At 42.3% G+C, this 22,824-nt stretch overlaps 1 long non-coding RNA gene across 1 annotated transcript; it reads left to right on the top strand.

Moving 5' to 3' along the window:
• The first annotated feature begins 1,441 nt into the window (after positions 1–1,441).
• LOC120030142 lies at positions 1,442–7,028 on the top strand. The gene is made up of 3 exons (XR_005473630.1): positions 1,442–1,597; positions 6,441–6,487; positions 6,752–7,028. It is a non-coding gene; the product is annotated as an uncharacterized LOC120030142 (long non-coding RNA).
• Positions 7,029–22,824: the final 15,796 nt, after the last annotated feature.

Below are 22,824 nucleotides of genomic sequence, written 5' to 3'. Positions count from 1 at the left end.
CACAGCCAGAAGAGGACTGGCCACCCCTCATAGCCTGGTTCCTCTCTAGGTTTCTTCCTAGGTTTTGGCCTTTCTAGGGAGTTTTTCCCAGCCACCGTGCTTCTACACCTGCATTGCTTGCTGTTTGAGGTTTTAGGCTGGGTTTCTGTACAGCACTTCGGAGATATTAGCTGATGTACGAAGGGCTATATAAAATAAACTTGATTTTGATTTGATTTGATGTGGAAACATTGTTTTTTTTCACTCGATCTGTCCAACTTATCACCTCTAAAATGTAAATAAAACACTATAAAGAGTTTATATAATGTGTCATTATATACCTATTTGAAGGTTTGTGTCGAATTTGAATCGGGTTTTTAGGGCGGGGCTAAAATGATCTAACACCTTGCCCAAACCGGCTGCGCACGTGCGCCATCGTGCGCTATCGTGCATAAATGTATTTTGCCCCCCCACACCAAACGCGATCACGACATGCAGGTTAAAATATCAAAACAATCTCTGAACCAATGACATTAATTTGGGGACAGGTCGAAAAGCAATAAACATGTATGGTATTTTAGCTAGTTAGCTTGCACTTGCTAGCTAATTTGTCCTGGGATATAAACATTGAGTTGTTATTTTACCTGAAATTGACAAGGATCTCTACTCCGACAATTAATCCACATATAAAACGGCCAACCGAATCGTTTCTAGTCATCTCTCCTCCTTCCAGGCTTTTTCATCGTTTAAATTATATGGTGATCGCATCTAAACTTTCATTGTATTACCACGACTACCGGCAAAACAGTTTTCGTCTTTCTATCGCCCACGTGGGTATAACCAATGAGGAGATGGCACGTGGGTACCTGCTTCTATAAACCAATGAGGAGATGGCATGTGGGTACCTGCTTCTATAAACCAATGAGGATATGGGAGAGGCAGGACTTTCAGCGCGATCTGCGTCAGAAATAGGAACGACATCTATTTTAGCCCTTGGTGTCGCAGACGCTCCTTGGCGCGCAAGCAGTGTGGGTGCAATAATTGAATAACATGGGTTTCTAAATTTATTTAGCGACGCTCGTGCACGCGACGTGTCCGGTCTGGTCACCATGTTAGAAGTAAACATTGTCTTGTGAGAGTCATGATGCATGCAGTGACTACGCAAAAAATGACTAGGTATCCCCCTTACCCCCGTCACTGTCCATTTCTTGTTTTTAAACGATGAGAGAAGTGCTACACCAGGTGGAGAGAGATTGTAAGACAGAAATAGTTGCTTTATGCTTGCTGTACGTTACGGCATGACACGTCACGATGTAATGGAGGGTCAGTTTTTTTAACTTTTCTCCAATACTATAGAGCCATTACCATGTCGATCAACGCTTGAATAGAAACGTAGTTCACACCCCAGATTTGGAAGTCAACACAGTCGCTACAGTCCCATTAGTTTTCTTTGCAGCCTCGTTTGAATGTCGCGGTTGCACACATTTGTACGGAATGGGGTGAGTTTACGTTACTTGCTCGTGCTAGTTTTAGAGAAAACTGCTGTGGAAAACTCGGCTTGAAGCTAGCAAGTGTCAAGTGAATCCACAACATCACCAAAAACGTATTTTCAAGCCAGGTAGGTTACAAATGTTTGAGATACTAGCTAGTGGTGTTATAATCTCACAATGTATTATAAAGATTGATGATCTGCTCTATAAGGTTTTAAATAGGTTATGCTAGCTAACGTTAGCTATGTAGACTAAGTTAGCTAGCTAGGGTAGCTACTGTCATTGTAGCTGGGGTTAAAAAACGTTCACATGTAAACATGCAGTAGACGGGCTATTTTGAAAATATGATTATATTAAATGAATACACAATTAATTATGAGAATAGTTATTTGTAGATTACAACTTGAATGGTTTGGCATTATAAAAAGTAGTATGAAAATATATTTTGAAATTTTCATGGATAACATTAACATAATGTTTTCTGTTAGAGAGTGGAGAGGAAGGAGAGGAGGAAGACTGAATAGGAAGACGAGTGGAGATGGTAAAGATATGATTACTGTTAAAGGAATTTCATTCCTATATGTTATCAACCAATTCAATTAACACTCTGCCCATACATAAGAATTTGTAAGATACTTATAAGCATAAAATGGACAGAAACCAGTCTCAAAATCAATCAATCAATAGCGTTTATTCTCGAGAGTACTGACCATAGTACAATTTACAACAGGTTATATAATAATAATGATGTCATAGTTTTTAAAATGTCCATCCTCCTCTCGGATACAATGGCAGTACAGTTGGCGTTCTCATTCTGTCTGCCACCTGTTAAACAATCTGCCACCAACCCAAGGTCTTTCCCCTCCCTGTGTAGACACATCATTCCAGCCTGTCTGAAGATAACTCCATTCTTTCTAACAAGGAACACATTACATTCAGCATTATGATTATAATAAGATTCATTCATACAGTAACATAGTAGTATTCTGTTTAGTTATAATTCTAAGTCAAATGTATACATATTTTAGTCATTTATTCATAAAAATCCCATAACAATTACAGAGCCTGCCAATTTATTATTCCATACAATGTTTTTGAGATAAAATACAAACATGAGGCAAGCAATGGGAATCTGAAAGTATTTGATATAATAGTGTACTATTTATTATTAAAGATTTGAGAGGAAGGAGGAGAAAGTGAGATGGGAAAATGAAGGGAGTAAAAAGAGTGAAGCGAGGAGAGTGTAGAAGAGTGAGGTGGAAAGGTAAAGAGAAGGAAAGGAAGAAAGAGAAGGTAGACGAGTGAAAAAAAGAGAAGAAAGATTGGAGGAGAATAAAAAGTTAAGAGGGTAAGAAGAGTGACACAAGGAGAGTGAAGAAGAGCAGAGAGGAGATAAAATGGCTCTTTCCAAGAAACGGAAATTACATTTTAATAACAACATGATGAGACAATTTCCATTTATACGCTCCGGTCAAGACAATAGAATGGTTCACTGCACCCTTTGTAATTCCTCTTTATCAATTGGCAGCGGGGGAAGAACGGCAGTGGTAGAACATCAACAGACGAAAAAGCATAAACTCTCTCTGATTGCCCGTGTTGGTATGCCCTCTGTCACCACATTCTTCAAGAAGGTAGAGCCTTCCCAAAAACTGCTTGATTTTGTTGAATTGAAAGGAGAAACAGCAGAGGAAATTGCAGCTGAGGTCCTGGTGGTCATCTAAAAATTTAACCTGGAAAACATAGTCGTGGCATTCTCTGCCGACAACACAAAAACCAACTTTGGAGGACTGAATAGGCTGGGGAGTGTCAATGTCCATACCAAAGTGAAAAATCCTCTGCAGCGGAAGGTGATTGGCTTAGGTTGTCCTTCCCACATCATTCATAACACGGCCAGGACAGCTTTGGATATGATTCCCCTTGATGTTGAGTACCTGCTCACAAAGATATTTGGATATTTAAAATGTTCACCGTCGGAGTAGAAAGACTGAAGAGCTTTTGTGAGTTTGTTGGCCAGGAGTACCATAACATTTTAGGACACAGCAATGTTCACTGGCTGTCCATGCTCCCTGCTCTAGAAAGAGTGCTGAAAATGTATGTGTCATTGAAATCCTTTTTTCTTTCTGAAGACAAATGCCCTGTTGTCCTGCAAACAATGTTCGAAGATCCACTGACTGAACTTTGGCTGGCCTTTGTCCATGGAAACCTGACCGTATTCAGTGACACGATCATGATGCTTGAAGGCCAGGACCGCTGTGCTGTGGAGTCAGCTGCAATTCTGAGAAACGTTGAGGCAAAATTGACTGCAAGACGTGATGACAACTTCATTCCAGTTTTGGTCAGAGGACTTCTGAGAGAGCAAGAGGAAAATGGAGAAATGTCTAAAGAGAGCTTTCTCGAAACATCCCAATCCTTCTTCACTACGACTGTGAACTACTTGCAAGCATGGGGAAAGCACACAGAAAATCTAAAAGATTTACATTGTCTCCTTTTAAAAAGGCAACCTCAGCGTGAAGAGATCCAGAAGGCAGCAGCCACACTGCAGAAAAAATGCCCCAATGTGACCATCAATGAGGGTACATTGTTTGACGAGGTTACTGGCTTGCAAGAATTCCTAAAGGAGGGATCGCTGAAGAATGGAAAACATCTGAGACAGTAGTCAGAGATGGAGCACGGTGGTTACCCACTTCAAAGAGAACGACATCCCACACAGTAGCCTGGCTAGATTAGCGTCTGTTGTCATGTGCTTACCTTGAAGTTATGCACCAGTCGAGAGAGTGTTCTCCCAAATGAATGATATATGGACAGCAGCCAGAAATAGGTTCACTGTTCCTACCATCAAGGCCATGCTTATTGTGAAGACAAACTTCAGCCTCCCCTGCCAGGAGTTCATGGAGAAGCTGGCCAAAGACCGAGTAATCCTGAAGAAAATACATTCTTCTGAGAAATATCCAGATTAGGTTGGTATAAGTATATTATGTAGTTACCAATCTCATCTTATTTCTTTTTTTTCCACATATACCATTGTCTCTGTTTTTTTCTATTTTGCTCATGTTCTCTTCTGCTCTTATTCTGCCCAGACTACCAGGACCACTGAATGGCTGTTCAGATCAGACAGTTCTGTCTTGTCTGTAGTGTTTCTGTAATATAGTTGTTTTCTCTGTCTATCACAGTGTGCCTGTTAGACTAAATACATGAAACTGGAATTGTCCCCCATTTTTATTTCATATATATTAACATTGGATATTTTAATTATATATTGACCTGCAAACTGGAAATTTCCCCGGTTTTCATTTCAGAAATCTGGTCACCTTAACCTACACACGCTAAATTAACGTGTTCTTTAATATGCTAATTTTACTAGCCAATTTCGGCTGGTCCACTCCAGGAGTCTGAGGTGCCCTCTGGACATGCTATTCGAGCCATACTGGACTTGAAGCGAGGGGCCTTCAGTACCTCGTGGAGTGGGAGGGTTACGGTCCGGAGGAGAGATGCTGGGTGCCGGTGGAGGACGTTTTTGGACCCTTCGTTGCTGCGGGAGTTCCACTGTCTCCATCCGGATCGCCCTGCGCCTCGTCCTCCGGGTCATCCCCGAGGTCGGTGTCGACGCGGGGGGGGGGGTACTGTCCCTCCCCTTGTTCGGGCGGCGTTCGGCGGTCGAGGTCACCGGCCTTCTAGCCATTGCCGATCCACTTTTCATTTTCATTTTGTTTTGTCTTTGTTTTACACACCTGGTTTCAATTCCCCAATGACATGTTCATTATTTAACCCTCTGTTTTCCCCATGGTCTTTGTGCGTGATTGTTATATGTATGTTCGGTCTGTTATTGTGGGCTCGGTATTATGACATGTTATTGGAATATTTGAGTACAGTTACTTGTGTTACTCATTTCTGCCGTCCTACGCCTGACTCCTCTGCACCCGCTACACCCAGACCACTACACACCTTGTTTGTCTCATTCTTCCAACCTAGCTAGTGACTTTATAAAACACCATATTTGGTATTTGTATTTTATATTATACCAACGATATAGGAAAGCATCTGGTGGCAAAATAGCCAAAAACATAAAATGATTAATTCCTTCAAGGTTTACAAATACGCCCAATCAAAAGAACATTATGTCAGAAAAGAAGTCTAAACCCAATGTCTCTACCATATATGGTTGAAAAGTTACCGACGATTTACTCTGAGAATGTAACCTCACAACACCAAATATGGAACACATACAACCAAGTGCGGTGCAGTCTAAACTAGCAATGGTCACAGCAAACGATCTTTATTATTTCATCAACGCTGTCAAGTACAAGTATATGAATGTTATAATATTGTAGAGAACAAGCTAATGATTCATTCTATGTAATTTCTAATGACATCAGCCAAAGAAAACAACTTTTGGACATGAATTTCGTAGCTCCCTCTTGAATTGACCCTTTTTCTCTCTACATTGTAAGTGAATATATAAAAAGAATATATGTCATTCATCAGACGCTTTTATCCAAAGCGACTTACAAGAAAACCTGCTGTCGTTTATGTATGGGTGAAGACGGGAATCGAACCCACTACCCTGGCGTTGCAAGCGTCATGCTTTAGCAACTGAGCTACGAAGGAGCACGTCAACGTAATTAGAATGATGACCAGCAATTTTAACGGATTCTAAAGGGAATCATAGAATTCCAAACTAATTTCTATGGCGACACAGTTGACAATTTTGTAAAAATAATTTTCGAACGTGTGTTGCCAAGAGACATCTAACCGACGTTCTATGGAACGTTTTCTGTGCGAAAACAACTTCAGTTTGCTGCTGACAACAAACTTGATTGATTTTTGACACCTGATAAAGAATATCGACTGGAAAATGCCTGGGTGCTTTTCAAAATTGTCGGAGAGAGTGCGTGGACGTCGGCGGCCTACTGCGTCGACAGGTTGTTCAAATTCATTTGTGGCTTGTTTTTCTTGTCTTTTTCTGTTTTGCAGGGTTCGTGATTGTCGACAGGTGGACAGCGACAGCGACTTCGAAGAGGGTATGTGGAGTTTAAAACTCTTTTTTTACTACATTTAACAATGTAATTATAATTTGCGAAATGTTGTGTATTTCTATCATTCAGACTTGGCAAAAATGCTTGTGCTAGAGATGTTGTAGCTAGCTAGCTTGCTAGCTAACATTAACTTCAGTAACTGTTGCTAAGCGATTGACTTTTGCTACCTAGCTAGCTAGTATTAGCAATCTTGGTACGTTTTATGTCCTAACAATTGTTTCTTTTATATTCCAATGTTCCTAATTTTAGAAACAACTGTCCTGGATGAGGTCCAGTTGGATGTGCCATTGGATGATGTGCCAGATGTTCCACAGCTGCCAGTCCTCCTTGATGTCCAGAATGCTGCTATCATCCTTGAGGATGTGCCAGATGTGCAGACTATCCTTGAGCACTACTATCCTAATCTGTATTTTTGTGCGCCGATTTGCCGTTTTTTTTGTTTTTTTTTACACCTTTATTTAATCTTTATTTAACTAGGCAAGTCAGTTAAGAACACATTCTTATTTTCAATGACGGCCTAGGAACGTTCTGCCTCAGATTTTTAACCTTGTCAGCTCGGGGGATCCAATCTTGCAACAGTTAACTAGTCCAACGCTCTAACACCTGATTACATTGCACTCCACGAGGAGCCTGCCTGTTAGCGAATGGAGTAAGCTAAGGTAAGTTGCTAGCTAGCATTAAACTTATCTCATAAAAAACAATCAATCAATGACTGTCATTGCTCCAATGTGTACCTAACCATAAACATCAATGCCTTTCTTAAAATCAATACACAAGTATATATTTTTAAACCTGCATATTTAGCTAAAAGAAATCCATGTTAGCAGGCAATATTAACCAGGTGAAATTGTGTCATTTCTCTTGCGTTCATTGCACGCAGAATCAGAGTATATGCAACAGTTTGGGCCGCCTGGCTCTTTGCGAACTAATTTGCCAGAATTTTACGTAATTATGACAACATTGAAGGTTGTGCATTGTAACAGGAATATTTAGACTCATGGATGCCACCCGTTAGATAAAATACGGAACGGAATAAACGTTTTGTTTTCGAGGTGATAGTTTCCGGATTAGTCAAAGGTATATTGTTTAGAGAGAAATAGTCGACGCGTTATAATTCCTGTAATAACTTGCCGCTGAACTTGTAAGGGGTTCCTTCGTTATTTTATGGTTCCAATGCCATTTTAGGGGGAGTATTTCTAATTGTCTCTCTCCTCTTCATAAGCTAGTAACTCAGAGCCATTTTCTATGTGTTGTGTGGTGTTCTCTTCAGGGCGGGCTGATGGCTCTGCTAGATGACATGTTTGGCTAGCAGCTGGCCTGGTACTTTAACCCAGAGTCTCTGGTCACTGAGCTCTCCAGTCTCCTGGAGTACCACTTGGAGAACCTCATGGCCAGCGTGTAGTCCACCTGCAGGGACCATACTCCTTTCTCCTTCTCTCTCTCTTTTGAAGGAATTGAGGACTTGAAGTGCTTTGTTGAACCCTGATTAGTTAACACCCATTAATTTAATGTATTCTCTTGTTTTCTCTCCCCACAGGATTCTTGTGACACTTTTGCCACCCAACAGGGATCTAGACACCAATGCACTACATTACTTTGCACTGAATTTTCCATTTTTAAATAAAACAAGTTGTAGTTCAAAAACATTTTGGTTTCCGTCTTTTCATTTATTTGATTTTATGACCATTTCCTCTTCCTAGAGTTATAATGCTAATATTAGATTATTACATGAACAATGATGCTTTACTTTCTGCATATGGAAATAAAAAAATGTTTAGTTGATTTACAGATACTACAGGCCCACACTTTATATGGTTTTGTACTGTGGTTTGTGATACTGTACTATTTAAAAACATGTAGGACTACATACACTGAGTGCACAAAACATTAGGAACATCTTTCTAATATTGAGTTGCACACCCTTTTTCCCTCAGAACAGCCTCAATTCGTCGGAGCATGGACTCTACAAGCTGCCCTAAGCGTTCCACAAGGATGCTGGCCCATGTGGGAAATGGGAAACTGTTGAGCGTCAAAAACCCAGCAGCGTTGCAGTTCTTGACAAACTCAAATCGGTGTGCCTGGGACCTACTACCATACCCCGTTCAAAGGCACTTCAATACTTTGTCTTGCCCATTCACCATCTGAATGGCACACATACACAATCCATGTCTCAATAGTCTCAAGGCCTAAAAATCCTTCACTAACCTGTCTCCTCCTCTTCATCTATACTGTGACATCAATAAGGGATCATAGCATTCACCTGGTCCATCTATGTCATGGGAAGAGCACTCATGTTTTGTACACTCGGTGTATATTACACTGCTAATAAATTGGCCAGACAGCAATGTTGTATTTCACACTAGAAACTCTGAATTCAATATACTGTATATGATTCATCAAGCCCTTCTCTGCCAAGGCAGAGTTAGAGGAAGATGTAAGTACGCATTTCACCTGTTCTACTCAGCGCATGTGATAAATATATTGATTCGATTTTCTGATAGAATATATTTGTTGCCATCTTGAGGCCTTTTCTACCTCTTTCAGGGCTGTGCCAATTAAATAACTTCAGACCGTCTATCACCAATATAGCTTTTGTTGAGCAAGCAAATATCACCATCAAGTTGACATACATCAATTCACTTTATTTCATTTACATAATTTCTACTATAATATAAAGCTCCATAATGAATATCTTAATACTGCACTATGGATACCATTATATACCCTTATAGAAGTCATAAAATGACTAAGCCTAGTTCATACCCTTCGTGTGCAACACAAGAACGCAGGATTAGCATTTTGTGAGTAGAGTGTTCTTTGTGTAGCTGCTTGTAGTTATTTCTTGTGTACGTATGTAGGGTATAAACTACGCTTTAGTCCCATGTCATCAAATGAATACCTAAATTAAAATGAAAAATTATGAAAGATACAATATTAATCAAAATACAAATGGTTTATTAAAACAACCATTAAAAAGGATGTAAGTGATTGAAAAATAAAATACATAGTTCCTCAAAGCCCAAAAAGTTTAGCACCACTTTCCTAATCGTAAGAGTAGAAGCTGCTGTCGGCCTACCCTCCTTGTAATTCTTTAATTTAGGCTATATATCTACATCAAATGTAGAGGCTGCAAGGGACGTGGATCAATGATTACAATAGGGAGAGGGCATCAGATGTACAGCACATCTAGTCAATTGGTTGGGCTTCTTAGCTTATCTTCCGAATCACAGGAGAAGCTGTAGATGTCTGAATGACATTTAGAAGATCACATTCCTAGTTACAGGAGTGGGAGCAAATAAGGGATCAAAAGACCCAGATGGAATTTTGGTGTTGAGTAGCCTATAGTGGATCTTCCTTAAGGAGTATAAACTAATGGTAAGCTAGTCCACTGACAGCCTGGTTCAAATATAGCAGCATTAGGGGACTCAAAATGAAAACAGAAATGAACAACAAAAATAAAAATGTTGTATTGAGGCCAGTTGTGGTGTCCTCCTCAGATGTAGCCTGGTAAAAGCAACTGACATGGGCTGTACGTCATCCAGGCTACCCATCAGAGGACCCAGAGGACTTGCAGGTGACCAAGCGTTTCCAGGCCTTCTGGACTCCCCAGAAGAAGCCCCGGATGCCTTTCCACATCTTGGATAATTTAACTGGCAAGAAGATGAAAATATGTAAGAATTTCAGATGGACAATTGTCTGATAAAACAATAATTTATTACTTCTTTATATATAATTGTCCCATAAGAACATTTCCCCCCAGGAATACTCACTCATGGGTGGAGAATCCACCGCAATGTACATCTCTGGCTGGTCTGTACTGCCTGTAAGGACGACGCTCATGTTGGACTGTAATCAGAATTCAAGGATGCACAATTAAACTTCAATTTCACTTCCTTTACATATTCCTATAATTATACAACTATACTTACTGGTGCCGATATCAAAAAGCACAACCAATGACCATTCAAGAGTAATCTGAGCTTGTCTTACCTTTCTGCCGGTGGCATAATACACCCCCTCAGATTCCGCATCCTCCACATCATCACTGCATGAGTCTTCAAGGTCTGAGGTCTCGCGGTCATATGGGTTGGGCACTGAGGGTTTCAAGATGGCCAGTAGCTTGTGGGAAACAATGTCAGAGACAATGGAAAGCATCTCCTGATCCTCAAATATATCGTCAATTTTCAAGGAGCGTTTCAAACGCTTGACCTTCCCAAGGTCAGTGTAGATGGCATCTGCCAGCTTCGATGTCATCTTAGAATTGAATTTTTTTTGCTGGCTTTCCATTTCCTCAATCAGATATTTGGCCACCTCATCATCGAACAATCGGATCAGCTCAGTCACCAGATCACTGATCTGGATGCGCTGACGCTTGTTGGTCCTTTTTGGCATACGGCATATCTTCTTGACAAGCTTCATCAGGACTTCTTCTAATATAAGCTCCCTAATGAAGCTGGTGGAACCGGATGTCACTTGTTCCACAGTGGACCACTCCGGCTGTTCAATCTCAGTCTTGATGCTGCTCTGCTCAGCTTTCTTATTCAAAGATTGACGGGTTGTCATTTCATTAAACAAGGCTGTCAATTCTTTCAAGTTGAGTGTAGATTCCAGATTTTTGGTGCCTTGAAGTTTGGATGGTGCATTCATAATTCCGTTCGTGACAAGACAGACAATGTCCTTGTGCAGCTTGGGTGCCTTGTGGCACACTATCTTCTGTAGGGCTTCCTCTGTGCCATAGCGTTGCATCAACTTTCTATGCACAGACAGCACCAACTGAAAGATGTCTGTTGCCTTCAGGCAGACATTTGCTTCCCTCCACCTGTTAGTCACCCTCACCCACAGAGCACTGGACAGCTTGTTGGTCACATCCTCAACTAGGGTCCAGCTGGCCAGTTTATCCTGGGTCCGAGGAACAATCAGAGACAGCAGCCGGACAATGATATCCATCACCGCCTCTACATGAACAATAATATACACCGGTTGGGATGCATTCGCCTCAGCCGAGCCACATCGGCTCTTAACCATGACCTTGTCCTGGTCTGTCCTTAGGCAGATGTCTGAGGAGAGCGTCCGGACAGAGACTTTGGGTACGATTGAACCCAGACGGTTGACTTCCCTGGTGACTGCACTCGCAATGGCTGTTTTCGTCTCCCCGCTGCCGCGGCTCAAAGCTCGCATCAGAGCATCAGGAGAGCCCATGTGCTCCTCCAGCTCTCTGCAGAGGGCACTTACAATCCTTGCACTTGATGGGCGGGAGTACGGCGTCTTGAGATCCTTGGTCATTTCCAATGCTGAGGTAACGTCTGGGGAATCGGACATGTTCCGAAGGACAGAAACCACCATGTCCATTGCCACATCAGAGAGAGTGGTGGTTGGGGATGACACAGGTGATGCAAAGTCCTCTGAGTGAAGCTCATACCCATGAAGCAGCTTGGTGATCAGGTCTACAACCACCTCTGGTGTGGAATGTAGACTGGGAGAGTCCTTGTCGGAGGTCTCAATCATACAGGATTCAATTTCACTCAAAGCCCCTCTGACCATGATGTTTGTCTCAGAGTCATCGGGTACATTGTTCTCTTTGAGAGGTTTGATACCTGCCTCACACAGCTCTTTTAAATGGATGTTCTCGGAAGACATTCCTGCCTCTTGAATAGTAGATGGTTGATTGGCTATGGTTGTAGCCATGATTGTCCTTACCATCAGAGGACAAAGCTTTGCAACCAGTTCATACTGTAGCTTAAAGTTCTCCGAGCGGCTGTCGTTCATGGGTACCTCAGGGATGTCAAGGCCCTGAAATAGCATCTTCCGTACCAGTTTGCCCACTACACCCTCCAGTAGGCAATTAGTAGGGCTCGGGGTCTCATTCCCTCTGCCACTGGTGCTGGAAGGTAACTCTTGCTTCTTGTGAAGGCCATGAATGGCCTCACTTTGCGCAATACAACCCTCAACAGGCAACTCCTCCACTGCAATCGTGTGCACAACCACATTGACGTCGTTGGTGTGGGGTCCAATCAAAAGCTTCTTATAGGTTGGGTCTGTGACATATTGTAAAACACCCCCGCCTGTCTTTAAGTTCTGAGCTTTATCTCCAAATGTCCTATCCAGGAGACACAATACTGACTCAGATAGTGGGTCAGTGAACTCCTGGAGCTCTAGGCTGCTCTCAACTTTGAAGGGGCTGAGGCTGCAAATGATCTGGGAGCTGTAATAAGAAGCCTGCAGCTCTCTCTTGGACTCCAATGTGTCATGCAGCTTTGGATTTAAGGCATCTGCAATGGAGTCTGTGAGCCGCTCATCCAAATTAACAGAGAAAATATTATTCAGGCTTTTGTTGGAAGCCTCCTCTTTGGTTTTCCTCAGGATGTCCCACACAGCTTCCCTTGGGGCAGAACCAGAAGTGCAAACATGTCCATTGGATGGTGTCTGGGTGCCAGTAAGGGATTCCTTGATCAAGAAACTCTGGAGTTCGGTGGCCACTTCCTTAGACATCTCCCTTCTGATCTTCAGAACAGCAGGTGTCAGTGTAGCTTTCTCTGAGGTCAAAGGTGTCAGAACTCTGGTCAAAGTTGAGAGGTTCTCACTGTCTAGTGTGTTCTGGATTCCAAGCAGTGTTGTGCTGAGTATCCTCCTGTCATGGGGAAGCACTCCCCTCAGTGCAGAAGAGGACCGGCTCTGTGGTGCTGGTGTGTTGCATGGTGTTGATGCACCAGAGACGTCACTTCCACTGTCATCATCTTTTTTGGTCCTCATTATAATAAGGATTTCGTCAATGATCTTATCACTGTAGACTTCTAAGTCCTCTGTGATAACATGGGCCGTTGGGGTGGCGATACTCAGAGTACGACCCCCAAGAAGTTTGAAGGACGTCTCTGACCCACTGCCAAGAGGGCCAACAGACACACATTGCAGTGTTTCGCTGGATGACGAAGAACAACTGGAGGAGAGATCAAGCAGTTCCTCGTCCAAAGTCGGAGAGGAGGAAAGAATTCCCTCCATTTTCAGGACAGAGACAACATCCGCAAGTGTTGAATCTAAAAGGTCCTCACCTAGTGGGCTACTCCTTAAGTGGCTGACAAACACCCTTGTAGGAGAATGGGAGACTGTGGTGGGAGATGGAGAGCCCTCCTCACCATTCACACTTGACCGCGCCTCCACAATTGCTAAAGACTGGGAGATGACGGAACATACAAGTCCGCCAGCCCGCTCAATAATGGAGGGGAGGGAAACATCCAAAGGGGCTGGAGGTGTCACACTCCCTCCTTGGCCATTTCTATCTTGGCTGAGGCAGATCGACGAGACCTCAATAGCAAATTGATTCTCCCGCATAGGGCTCCTGCTAGAGTCAGGTCCAGGAACAGTTGAAATAGAGCTCACAGCCAGAAAGCAAGGAATGTCACTCATTCTGTCTAAAAGCTTGATGGAGCACGAGGAGGGGAGGGTGCTGGAGGGGAGGTTGGTGTTGGTCTTTTCGCTGGAGAGTAAGGAGGAGAAAGGGGCCAAGGTCAGTTTGACAGGGATGACATGCCTACGACCTACCACAGCAGATAAGGTTCCAGAGTAGTCAGTGGCAGTAGGTGGTTTAGCAGATTGTGGTTTAGCAGATTGTAGTTTAGCAGGTGGTTGTTTAGCAGATTGTGGTTTATCAGGTGGTGGTTTAACAGATTGTGATTTATCAGATGGTGGTTTATCAGATGGTGGTTTATCAGATGGTGGTTTATCAGGTGGTGGTTTAACAGGTGGTGGTTTAGCAGGTGTTGGTATAGCAGATTGTGGTTTAGCAGGTGGTGGTTTAGCAGATGGTGGTTTTGTAGATTGGAGCCTGGCAGATTGGGGCCTGGCAGATTGGGGCCTATTAGCCAGGAGGTTCTTAGTAGAGATCTGACTGGAGGTAGAGTGTGCTCGTTCCTCACTGGAGAGAGAACTGCTGCTACAATAAGTCTGGACAGCAGTGACTGGTTCATCAATGGAGATTGGGGAGGACCTACTGTCAGGACTCTGAGTGAGACAGATCACATTGACTTTGGAGAGTAGGGAGGTACAGCTGACAGAGCCCTGGGTTGAATCTTCGTTGGTGTCTTTGCTGATGGGGAGCATACTCTCTGCAGCACTTCCTGAAGCTCTCAGCCTTATAAGGTCAACCAAGGCAGGGATCAGGATGCTATTTACCTCCTCCAATACTGAGCTAGTTATGTGTCCAATCATGAGCAGCAAGTCCCTAACAGTAATCTGTATATATGACCACAGAAAAGTGCATCAACAGAATTGATTAAGATTTACAGTATGTTGGAAATCAAAACACATGTTAATCCATATCAACACTTTTTTTTAAAGTAAATTTAACAAGTATACGTTTCATTTTTTTGTTGTTGTAATTACTCTATATCAAATGTGTGGTCTCCATTGTTGCAACTTCATCTACCTCATCTAGACTTTTTACATTTACCCAAGTGGCAAACGCATATCACATCATATCATCCAAATACAGTGGCAATAAAATTAGATTTAATCTTCATCTAAGTCACAACAACAGATTAACACATTCTGCTTAAACTAATAACACACAAATGATTGTATTTTTCTTGTCTATACTGAATACATCATTTAAACATTCACAGTGTAAGTTGAAAAAAGTATGTGAACCCCTAGGCTAATGACTTCTCCAAAAGCTAATTGGAGTCAGCTAACCTGGACTACAATCATTGAGACGAGATTGGAGATGTTGGTTAGAGCTGCCTGCCCTAAAAAAACACTCACAAAATTTGAGTTTGCTATTCACAAGAAGCATTGCCTGATGTGAACCATGCCTCAAACAAAAGAGATCTCAGAAGACCCAAGATTAAGAATTGTTGACTTGCATAAAGCTGGAAAAGGTTACAAAAGTATCTCTAAAAGCCTTGATGTTCATCACTCCACGGTTAGACAAATTGTATATAAATGGAGAAAGTTCAGCACTGTTGCTACTCTCCGTAGGAGTGGCCGTTCTGCAAAGATGACTGCAAGAGCATAGTGCAGAATGCTCAATGAGGTTAAGAAGAATTTTAGAGTGTTAGCTGAAGACTTAAAGAAATCTCTGGAACATCCTAACATCTCTGTTGACGAGTCTACGATACGTAAAACACTAAACAAGAATGGTGTTCATGGGAGGACACCACAGAAGAAGCCACCAACTGTCCAAATAAAAACATTGCTGCACGTTTGAAGTTCGAAAAAGAGCATCTGGATGTTCCACTGCAATATTGGCAAAATATTCTGTGGAGAGATGAAACTAAAGTTGAGTTGTTTGAAAGGAACACACAACACTGTGTGGAGAAAAAAAATATCAACACCTCATCCCAACTGTAAAGTATGGTGAAGGGAGCATCATATCATGGTTTGGAGCTGCTTTGCTGCCTCAGGGTCTGGACAGCTAGCTATCATCGATGGAAAAATGAATTGCCATATTTATCAAGACATTTTGCAGGAGAATGTAAGGCTGTTCGCCAATTGAAGCTCAACAGAAGTTGGGTGATGCAACATGACAACGACCCAAAACACCGAAGTAAATCAACAACAGAATGGCTGCAACAGAAGAAAATATGCCTTCTGGAGTGGCCCAGTCAGAGTACTGACCTCAACCCGATTGAGATGCTGTGGCAGGGCCTCAAGAGGCGGTTCACACCAGACATCCCAAGAATATTGCTAAACTGAAACAGTTTTGTAAAGAGGAATGGTATAAAATTCCTCCTGACCGTTGCGCAGGTCTGATCTGCAACAACAGAAAACGTTGAGGTTATTGCTGCCAAAGTAGGGTCAACCATTTATTAAAACCAAGGGTTCACATAAACTCAGCAAAAAAATAAATGTCCTCTCACTGTCAACTGTGTTAATTTTCAGCAAACTTAACATGTGTAAATAATTGTATGAACATACAAGATTGAACAACTGAGACATAAACTGAACATGTGGCTAACAGAAATGGAATAATGTGTCCCTGAACAAAGGGGGGGTTCAAAATCAAAAGTAACCGTCAGTATCTGGTGTGGCCACCAGCTGCATTAAGTACTGCAGTGCATCTCCTCCTCATGGACTGCACCAGATTTGCCCGTTTTTGCTGTGAGATGTTACCCCACTCTTCCACCAAGGCACCTGCAAGTTCCCGGACATTTCTGGGGGGGGATGGCCCTAGCCCTCACCCTCCCATCCAACAGGTCCCAGACGTCCTCAATGGGATTGAGATACGGGCTCTTTGCTGGCCATGGCAGAACATGGACATTCCTGTCTTGCAGGAAATCTCGCACAGAACGAGCAGTATGGCTGGTGGCATTGTCATGCTGGAGGGTCATGTCAGGATGAGCCTGCAGGAAGGGTACCACATGAGGGAGGAGGATGTCTTCCCAGTAACGCACAGCATTGAGACTGCCTGCAATGACAACAAGCTCAGTTCCGATGATGCTGTGACACACCGCCCAAGACCATGACGGACCCTCCACCTCCAAATCGATCCCGCTCCAGAGTACAGGCCTCGGTGTAACGCTCATACCTTCGACGATAAACGCGAATCCGACCATCACCCCTGGTGAAACAAAACCATGACTCGTCAGTGAAGAGCACTTTTTGACAGTCCTGTCTGGTCCAGCGATGGTGGGTTTGTGCCCATTGGCGACGTTGTTGCCGGTTTCCTTACAACAGGCCTACAAGCCCTCAGTCCAGCCTCTCTCAGCCTATTGTGGACAGTCTGAGCACTGATGGGGGGATTGTGCGTTCCTGGTGTAACTCGGGCAGTTGTTGTTGCCATCCTGTGCCTGTCTCGCAGGTGTGATGTTCGGATGTACCGATCCTGTGCAGGTGTTGTTACACGAGGTCTGCCACTGCGAGGACGATCAGCTGTCCGTCCTGTCTCCCTGTAGCGCTGTCTTAGGCGTCTCACAGTACGGACATTGCAATTTATTGCCCTGGCCACATCTGCAGTCGTCATGCCTCCTTGAAGCATGCCTAAGGCAGGTTCACGCAGATGAGCAGGGACCCTGGGCAATTTTCTTTGGGTGTTTTTCAGAGTCAGTAAAAGGCCTCTTTAGTTTCCTAAGTTTTCATAACTGTGACCTTAATTGCCTATCGTCTGTAAGCTGTTAGTGTCTTAACGACCGTTCCACAGATGCATGTTCATTAATTTATCATGGTTCATTGAACAAGCATGGGAAACAGTGTTTATACCCTTTACAATGAAGATCTGTGAAGTTATTTGGATTTATACAAATTATCTTTGAAAGACAGGGTCCTGAAAAAGGAACGTTTCTTTTTTTGCTGAGTGTACTTTTTCCACCCTGCACTGTGAATGTTTACACGGTGTGTTCAATAAAGACATGAAAAAGTATGATTGTTTGTGTGTTATTAGTTTAAGCAGACTGTGTTTGTCTATTGTTGTGACTTAGATGAAGATCAGATAACATTTTATGACCAATTTACGCAGAAGTCCAGGTAATTCCAAAGGGTTCACATACTTTTTCTTGCCATTGTACTTGGATATGGATTTCCCAGGAGATGGGAGACAGGGAAGCAGTAATATGTCTACAGCCTCCAAAGAGTGAAAGCTGGGAACATGTTCATGACCAAAATGACCTACCACTGACGGGCTAGCTGAATGTGGTGAGCAGGTCATCACAGTAGACAAGGTTCCAGAGTGATCAGAGTCACTGCTAGGTCTTTCAGTTGGTGGTCTGGCAGAACGTGATCTGGTAGTTTGTGGTCTGGCAATATGTTGTCTGGCTGTATGTAGCCTAGCAACCTCGAGGTTCTCAGTCGAGATCTGACTGGAAAGAGTGTCCATCGAGGAGGTGGAGTGTCTGAAGGGAGAGTCCATTCCCAGAGGTGTGTGTGTCTCCATGCCCAGGGGTCTCCAATCTCCCATATGGCTACCAGGCTAAGAGAGACGGGTGAGAGAGAGAGGCAAATGGATGAAGATACCAACAGAAACACTGAGGTCCTACTGCTGCTTAAGCAACTATGAGTTGATATCAACCCTAGGAGTGCCGCTGTTCCATCCTTACCTGTCCAATCACCGACCAGCGGATTCGGCGCTCCAGGCACAGCTCCCTGCACACTTCTCTTTCCAGCTCCTCAAGCCTGAGGCGTCGTTTCACATCCCAAGCCAGTTCGGCCAAGTAAAGGTTCTTCCCCTCTTCCATTTCACTCTGAAACCTTCACATACAAGGGAACATAAAACATGATTTACCTTCATTTTTCTACAACTCAAACTGTCCACCATATCTCTCAAGTTATTGCTAGATAGGAGGTCAACGTGATTCCACACCGTTGCTTATGTTTTTTTTAACAAATTTGGGTAAAAGATTCTAATAACACTCACGTGTTCTTGAAGTAGTTTCTACCCTTGGCAATGAGCCATTCTCTAATATCCGTCAGTGAGATGTGGGACGGAACCTCCCCTTGCTGCTGCAAGACTAGGAACTGCTTCAAAAGCATTTTCTGAGAGAGAGAGAGAGATTAATTTGCAACCTTGCAAGTATTTCCTGGTCTTGTCACTTGATCAGAAAACCCTTTCCCGATCCATGAGCGGCAGCAAGTTACATACACAGTTGAAATAAAACGCATGGAAAGGTGTCTTACAATATAGCTTTTGTGTTTTTATAATTGTGCATCTAGAAAGTAGACCACTCTAACCTGCTGGGCACAGCACTGCTTCTCCCACAGCAACTGAACTGACTTGATGTAGCTACTGTAGCGATTGTACTCTTTACACGTACACAGCACCTGAAAAGGAGGAGCCACAAAAGAGCCATTTTTAGAGGAAGTTCATGTGTTCAATCCCAAATCAACCTCTAACCCCTACCCCAATATTGATTGATTTTGCCTTGATTTAACCAGGTAAGACATTAAGAACACATTCTCTTTTACAACCTGCACTAACAATGACCATATGCACTTGTAGATTTGGATTTGTGTAAACTAAGCAAAATGGCAAACATTTCACCTAGCCATCATATTGCTTACACCTGTCCAATTTTCTCAGTTCCATATAAGTGTCACTTTTAGATTTTGGAAAGAAAAAGGAGGTTTGCCATACCTTCTCATTTGAGGTGATGAGGCCTTGCTTCACCAGCCGCTTCTTCCTTTCCGGATGGCGGAAAAAACACTTCAGGTGTTTGTCGTGGAGGCAGTTATAACTAACATCTTTGACTCTCATGTTGGGGTCCAACAGGTCAAACCCGGGGGTCTCCTGATGGAGCTGTGGATTGTGTTTTAACAAACCTCAATGTCAGGGCAATGGATACTACAGTGGGAATGGTTGTGGAATTAGGACTGGAAATGGGAAGGAAGTAATTACAAATATATAATTAGGTAACATTTAATTTGAAAGAAATTGAGGATCTCAGATCATTTGGAATGTCATACTATCACACTAACCTTCTCCCCTAGTTTTCCTCTGAAGAATACAGGGAATGTCCTCTCTGGGGCTTCATGTAACCCCTACAAAGACAGAGACAATCATGACAAAACTTTTTAGATGTGGGGTTTTGATAGTAGACCCCATCCCTGTCACTTGGTTTGCAATAATTCCACCTTTTGCCAATTCACTTTACATGAAAAATGTTGAATCAAGCTCATATCTAAAACAAATTTGTTTGATCCATTTACATTGTTAAACTATTCTTAAAGTAGTCAACTAGCCGTAGGCCTACACGATGACTGATTCTGTAGGCTACAAATTCATCTCATAGACTTTCCTCATCCATCTTTAGAATTATACAAATGTGAAGCGACATTAATATGAAGAACGAACAAAGCATTATCCTAGGCCTACTCACATTTTCTTCTTCTTTGCCCGCACTTTTTGACATAGTAGGCATATTGACTAATATTGTAAACAAGTGATGTCATAACTGAAACTTGATTATCCTGTGTCTCCAGAAAAGGTAGGCCCTATGCCCCCCAAATGTCCGCTATCTGATAGACCTATGTTGTTGTACTGATATAAACACTATGAAAGGATATTGTAGCCTTAACCTATTGATATAGTCTACAGGCTTATTTATGGTGTGCCCGCTCCATAAGCGCACCTCCAGTTGTGCCTGGGCTTGCTGCAACAGGTGCACTCTGTTGCCAAGCCTTCCACAGAATCATACCTCAACCCTAAAATGTGATCCACATGTATTCGGTTTCGAAACTGTCAGTTATTTGCATTGATGGATTTAAAGCATTATCACGACTAACAGGCTGACTACACCAAAATGAATTTAGAAATCTATATTATTCAATTATTGCACCCACACTGCTTGGGCGCGCCAACGAGCGTCTGCATAGCAAATGGCTAAAATAGAAGTCAGTTCTATTTCTGATGCAGATCGCACTGCAAGTCCTGCCTCTCCCATCTCCTCATTGGTTTATAGAAGCAGGTACCCACGTGCCATCTCCTCATTGGTTATACCCACGTGGGTGACTGAAAAACAAACGAGGTCAGTGGGGGTAACGCACCTAATTTATGAAAGTTGCCAATCGCAATATAAAATCAAGAGAAGAAAAAGCCTGGAAGGAGGAGAGATGACAAGAAATTCGGTTGACCGTTTTATGTGTGGAATAATTGGTGGAGTAGAGGACCTTGTGCATTTCAGGTAAAATAACAACTCAATGTTTATATCCCAGGACAAATTAGCTAGCAACAGCAAGCTAGCTAAATAGGACAAATTAGCTAGCAAGTGCAAGCTAGCTAGCTAAATTGCCATAAATGTTTAATGCTTTTCGACCTGTCCCCAAATTAATGTAATTGAATCAGAGTTTGGTTTGATATTTTAACCTGCGTGTCGTGATCTCGTTTGGTGTGGGGGGACAAAATAAATGTATGCGCGATGGCGCACGTGCGCAGCTGGTTTGGGTTCTGTGTTACAGACAGTTTTTTGTGGTGCTTCGATGCACAAAGAGTCGGAAAACCGTGTGCACTTTGCCCATACACTACCTGTGGTGCCTGTTAACAAAGCCAGAAAATTGCACCTATACCTCTCTCAGTCGATGAGCGCTCAATTTGGATGTTATTTTGCCCCTAGCCTATTGATTGAAGAGGGTGCAACCTCGTGTAAATGTACATTGCATTCGGAAAGTATCCAGACCCCTTGACTTTTCCACATTTTGTTACGTTACACCCTTATTCTAAAATGGATTAAAAAAAATATATATCCTATTCAATCTACACACAATACCCCATAATGACAAACCAAAAAGAGGTTTTTAGAAATTTTTGCAATTGAAAAGAATTATAATAAAGAAATACCTAATTACATAAATATTCAGACCCTTTGCTATGAGACTATGGGGAGTTTTTTATTGCACCCAAATTACGACGTGCCGTGTAAAGGCACAGGGACGAAGACCAAACAAACACTAAACAAAAACACAGTGTTGAAACCCAAACAAAAGAGTGAGGAGTACCTCGAATAAATTACACACAATGATTAACACACGGGAGGAGACCCGTAATTCTCTGCGCAATCCACAAGGGCACGAAAGCCCAAAACACACAGCACAGGTACTCACACATACCAACGGACATTGTAACAATAACCAACAGTCCAATGGAAACCAAAGGGCACACTTATACAAGTCCTAATCAGTGGGAATAGGGGACAGGTGTGCGTAATGAAAGTTCCGGCGGGATCCCTGACATCCGCGAAGCGCAAGAAGCATGAATGCTCTGACTTCTGCGGCCAATGCAGAATTCGGATTGACCATGCAGAGTCCTTAATAGTAATAATAATAATAGTAGTAATAATAGTAGTAATAATAGCAGTAATAATAATAATAGTAATCATAACAGTAATAATAATAGCAGTAATAATAAGAACAGTAATAATAGTATTAGTAATAATAATCATAACAATAGTAATAACAGTAATAATAGTAGTAATAATAATAGTAATACTCATAATAATAGTTATAATATTAATAATAATCATAATACTAGTAAAATTAACAACAGCTTTAATAGTGATAGTAGTCATAATAATAATACTAGTAATAATAATATCAATAGTAATAATTATAACGGTAGTAATAATAGTAGCAATAGTATTAATAATAGTAGTAATAATAATAATAATGTTTGGCATTTCTATAGCGCTTTTCATTTAATCTCAAAGCGCTTCAACAGCAAAAAACAAACAAGCAATAAATCAGGACAGGTCAACAAATAGAGGCCAAGTCTTTGAAAGCTGCATCCTCCGAAGATGGAGGGTCCGTTCATGGCTTGAGCGGAGAGAGCTGGTCAGAGAATGGTAGATGATGGTGATGGAGTTTGCTGATGATCTTGTAGAGGGAAAGTCTGGGAACCAGCCTGAGTC

The sequence above is a fragment of the Salvelinus namaycush genome, chromosome 36, assembly GCF_016432855.1.
Source record: "Salvelinus namaycush isolate Seneca chromosome 36, SaNama_1.0, whole genome shotgun sequence".
Lineage (NCBI taxonomy): Eukaryota > Metazoa > Chordata > Actinopteri > Salmoniformes > Salmonidae > Salvelinus > Salvelinus namaycush.
The sequence above is the reverse complement of the archived record's forward strand: the minus strand, read 5'-3'. Positions and strand labels throughout refer to the sequence as shown.